We start from the raw sequence: 5,755 nt of genomic DNA, 5'->3' as shown, positions 1-5,755 counted from the left end.
CGTGCCCAGGCAGGGAGACTGAGCTGAACTCGAGCCTAGCTGCTCATCCCTATGAAGGTGGTCTTCTGCGACCAGATCCCCTGCCCACACAGGGCAGGGAGATAGTGCTGAACTTGAGCCCGGACCTGCGAACTCGGGGAATTTGTTTCCCGCGACTCATCTCTGCACCCAGGCAGGGAGACTGAGCTGAATTCAAGCCTAGCCACTCATCCTTAGGGAGGTGGTCTTCTGCGACCAGATCCCACGCCCACACAGGGCAGGGAGACAGCGCTGAACTTGAGCCCGGACCTGCAAACTCGGGGAATTTGTTTCCCGTGACTTGTCTCCACGCCCAGGCATGGAGACTGAGCTGAATTCGAGCCTAGCTGCTCATCCCTAGGAAGGTAGTTTCTGCAACCAGATCCCACGCCCACACAGGGCAGGGAGACAGCACTGAACTTGAGCCTGGACTTGTGAACTCGGGGAATTTGTTTCCCATGATTCCTCTCCATGCCCAGGCAGGGAGACAGTCCTGAATTTGAGCATAGGTGCATGACCTTGGGGAGATTGTTTTCTGTGACCAGATCCTGTGCCCACGCAGGGAGACAGCACTGAATTTGAGCCTGGGGATGCAAACCTGGGGAGTTTGTTTCCCATGACCAGACCCTGCACCTTAGCAGAGAGGCTGTGCTGAATTTGAACCTGGATATGCAGTCTCAGGGAGTTTGTTCCCCACGACCAGACCCTGTGCCCACACAGGAAGGCAGCGCTGAATTTGAGCCTGGGTGCATGAACACAGGGAGTTTGTTTTCCACAGTGCACACCCGCGTGACCAGTCCCCATGCCCACACTAAGTGGCAGTGTCACCTGACTTTGATTCAGGGCAAGCGCACACAGAAGGCTGTTTACCACAGGGCAGAAGTGGACCTCCTGCCAACACAGTGCGACTGAGCAACCCGGTCTCCTGAGCCCTGAATCTCCACACAAGAGGCAGCAAAGAGCACCAGTGACTAGACTCCCTTCCTCATTATGTGCGCCTGGGATCCCTGATTCCCAGTACATTCACACTAAGAGCCAGTGACACCAATTCTTGGCACATGTGCACAAGGGACCTGATTCTCAGTGCGAGGTAGCACCAAGAAACAGAGACTCTGATACTCGATTCTTGGCATGGACACAGGGAGCCTCTGACTCCTGACACACAATAGGGAACTTTGATTTTTGGCACGCGCCAGTGGGTTCTCTGTTTCAACGTGGTGCAGGCAGGGTCCCTGATTCTAGGTGCACACACAAGGCCACACTAAGCACCTGTGACTCTGACCCAGGGTGATCGTGGCTCTCACCAACCCACGGCAACCACACGTCTTGGTATCAGAGCTCTTCAGTGACACTTGGGGGGTGCAAAACTCCCACTGCACATAGTCCAGGCCCCCACAACTTAACATCTGAACCTTCTGGTGATAGTCAGAATAGGGAGACAATGAAGCAATCCCCAGAGGAAAGAAAAGGAGAAATTGCCAAGTAAGGAAATAAATGAAATGGAAGCATGCAATATGACAGAAAAAAATTCAGAGTAATGGTCATACAGTTCATACACCGGATGGACGAGAAAATCCACAACCTATGCAAAAATCAGGAAGAAATGAAAAATGATATAGCTACCATCAAAACACCATGGAAGGCTTCAACAGTAGACTAGAAGAAGCAGAGGACTGAATCACTGAGTTAGAAGATCAGGTACAGAAACAAGCCCAATCTGCAGCAACTGGAGAAAAAAATTAAAAAGCAGGAGGATAGCCTAAGGGAGCATTGGGACAATGCAAAACGAAATAACATACGTATAATAGGGCTGCCAGAAGGACAAGAAGAGCAGCAAGGATTAGAAAATTTATTTGAAGAAATAATGACAGAAAACTTCCCTGATATGGGGAAGAAAAAAGTTACTCAAGTACAAAGAGTCCCAAGCAAGATGAATCCCAAAAGTTACTCAAGTACAAAGAGTCCCAAGCAAGATGAAACCCACACCAAGACACACCATAATTACAATGACAAATGTTATCGATAGAGAATTTTAAAGGATGCAAGAGAGAGACAGAGAGTTACCTACAAAGGATCCTCCATCAGATTATCAAATGATTTCTCAACAGAAACACATCAAGCTAGAAGGGAATGGAAGGAGATATACAGAGTGATGCAAAGCAAGGGACTCAATCCAAGATACTCCATCCAGCAATACTATCAATCAAAACTGAAGGGGAAATCGGGAGCTTCGCAGACAAAAAAAGGCTAAGGGAGTTTGTCACTACCAAACCGAATCACTGAGCTAGAAGATCAGGGCTGAACTTAGGCATGGACCTGGTCATGTTTTTTTATCCATTCAGCAATGCAAGAAATGCTAAAGGGAACGCTGTAAAAAGAAGAAATAAAAAGATAAGAAGGAACACAGGAACAAAAAATAAAAATGGCTACAAATAAGTACCTTTCAATAATAACTTTAAATGTAAATGGACTAAATGCTCTAATCAAAAGACATAGAGTGGCTGAATGGATAAAAAAACATGACCCATATATATGCTGTCTATAAGAGACCCACCTGAGAACAAGGGACTCACACAGACTGAAAGTGAAGGGACGGAAAAATATCTTTCAGGCAAATGGAAATGAAAAAAAAGATGGGGTATCAATATTTATACCTGACAAAATAGACCTCAAAGTGAAAGCCATAACAAGAGATAAGGAAGGCCACTTCATAATAATAAAGGGATCGATACAACAAGAGGATATAACCCTGGTAAACATATATGCACCCAATGCAGGGGCACCCAAATACATAAAAAATTTCCTGGAAGATAACAAGAGAGAGATAGACAACAATACAATCATAGTAGGGGACTTTAATACACCACTGACAACACTGGATAAATCCTCTAGACAAAAAATCAGTAAAGAAACAACAATTCTAAATGACTCACTAGATCAGATGGACCTAATTGACATATTCAGAACATTTCACCCCAAAGCCATACAATATACGTTCTTCTCAAGTGCACATGGGACATTTTCAAAGATAGACCACATACTGGGTCACTAGCAAAGTTTCCCCAAATTCAAGAAGACTGAAATCATACCAAGCATCTTTTCAGACCACAATGGCATAATATTAGAAATAAACTACAATAAAAACAATCCAAAACACTCAAACACTTGGAAGCTGAATAGCATGTTATTGAATATTGATTGGGTTACCAATGAGATGAAAGAAGAAATTAAAAACATTCTGGAAACAAATGACAATAAAAACACAACAATCCAAAACCTATGGGACACAATGAAAGCAGTCCTGAGAGGGAAGTTTATAGCTCTACAGGCGTACCCAAAAAACAAGAAAAAATGGTAGTAAATCATCTAATGCTACAACTCAAAGAATTAGGAAGAGAACAACAAGAAAAGCCCACAGTGAGCAGAAGGAAGGAAATAATAAAGATTAGAGCAGAAAAAAATGATATAGAGACCAAAAAAAAAAAAAAACAAAACAATACAAAAGATCAATAAAACCAAGAGCTGGTTCATTGAAAGGATAAACAAGATTGATGAACCTCTAGCCAGGCTCACCAAGAAGCAAAGAGAGAAGACCCAAATAAACAAAATCAGAAATGATAGAGGCGAAATAACAACAGACCCCACAGAAATACAAAGGATTGTTAAAAAATACTATGAACAACTCTATTCCAAAAAACTAGACAACCTGGAGGAAATGGACATATTCCTAGAAAAATACAACCTTCCAAAACTCACTCAGGAAGATTCTAAAAATCTCAATAGGCCAATTACTATGGAAGAAAATTGAAGCAGTCATCAAAAAGCTTCCAGCAAACAAAAGCCCAGGCCCAGATGGCTTCACAGGAGAGTTATACCAAACATTCAAGGAAGAACTAAAACCTATCATCCTCAGACTAATCCAAAAAATTCAAGAGGAAGGAACACTTCCAAGCTCCTTCTATGAAGCCAGCATCACCCTAATACCAAAACCAGATAAAGACAACACAATGAAAGAGAATTATAGGCCAATATCCCTCATGAACATAGATGCCAAAATCCTCAACAAAATTCTAGGAAATAGGATCCAGCCATACATCAGAAAGATCATAAACCATGACCAAGCAGGATTTATCCCAGGAATGCAAGGATTGTACAATATCTGCAAATCAATAAATGTAATACATCTCGTAAACAAATTGAGGGAGAAAAATCACATAGTCATATCAATTGATGCAGAAAAAGCATTTGACAAAATCCAACACTCTTTCTTTATAAAAACTCTCAGCAAGGTGGGAATAGAAGGATCATACCTCAACATAATAAAAGCCATATATGACAAACCCACAGCCAGCATCACACTCAATGGACAAAAACTAAAATCATTTCCCCTAAGAACAGGAACAAGACAGGGATGCCCACTCTCACCACTCCTGTTCAACATAGTACTGGTAGTACTAGCCATTGCTATCAGACAAGAAGAAGAAATAAAAGGCATCCAAATTGGAAAAGAAGAAGTAAAACTGTCCTTATTTGCAGATGACATGATACTGTACATAAAAAACCCCGAAAGAATCCATCAAAAAATTATTAGACTTAATAAATGAATTCGGCAATGTAGCAGTATGCAAAATTAACGCCAAGAAATCTATAGCATATCTATACACCAATAGTGAACTTACAGAAAGAGAGACTAAAAAACCAATCCCATTTACCATCATACCAAAAAAATTAAGATACCTAGAAATAAACTTAACTAAAGAGGTAAAAGACCTATATGCAAAAAACTACAGGACACTGAAAAAAGAGATAGAGGAAGATATAAACAGATGGAAGAACATATGATGTACATGGATTGGTAGAAGCACCATCATCAAAATGTCCATACTACCCAAAGCAATCTATAGATTCAATGCAATCCGCATTAAAATACCAACGGCATATTTCACAGACCTAGAACGAACTTTCCAAAATTTCATCTGGAATAAAAAAAGACCCCAAATAGCTGCAGCAATCCTGAGAAAGAAAAACAAAGTAGGTGGGATCTCATTACCAGATATCAAGCTGTATTACAAAGCCACTGTTCTCAAAACTGCCTGGTATTGGCACAAGAACAGACATATACATCAATGCAATAGAATTGAGAATCCAGAAATCGACCTAAACCACTATGCCCAATTAATATTCGACAAAGGAGGCATGAACATACAATGGAATCAAGACAGTCTCTTCAATAAATGGTGTTGAGAAAATTGGACAGATACATGCAAATAATGAAACTAGACCACCAACTTACACCATACACAAAAATAAACTCAAAATGGATAAAGGACTAAAACATAAGACGGGAAACCGTAAAAATACTAGACGAATCCACAGGCAGCAAAATCTCAGACATATGCCGAAGCAATTTCTTCACTGATACTGCTCCTATGGCAATGGAAAATAAAGAGAAAATAAGCAAATGGGACTACATCAAAATAAAAACCTTTTGCACAGCAAAGGAAACCATCAACAAAACAACAAAAAATACCACTACTACATGGGAGAACATATTTGCCAATGTTATCACTGATAAGGGTTTAACCTCCAACATTTACAGGGAACTCATACATCTCAACAAAAGGAAGATAAACAATCCAATTAAGAAATGGGCAACAGACCTAAATAGAAGCTTTTTGAAAGAAGAGAGAAGGAAGGCCAAGAGACATATGAAAACATGCTCAAAGTCACTAATCAT

Source organism: Plecotus auritus (genome assembly GCF_963455305.1).
Source record: "Plecotus auritus genome assembly, chromosome: X".
Classification (NCBI taxonomy): domain Eukaryota; kingdom Metazoa; phylum Chordata; class Mammalia; order Chiroptera; family Vespertilionidae; genus Plecotus; species Plecotus auritus.
This window is presented reverse-complemented; position numbering follows the sequence as displayed.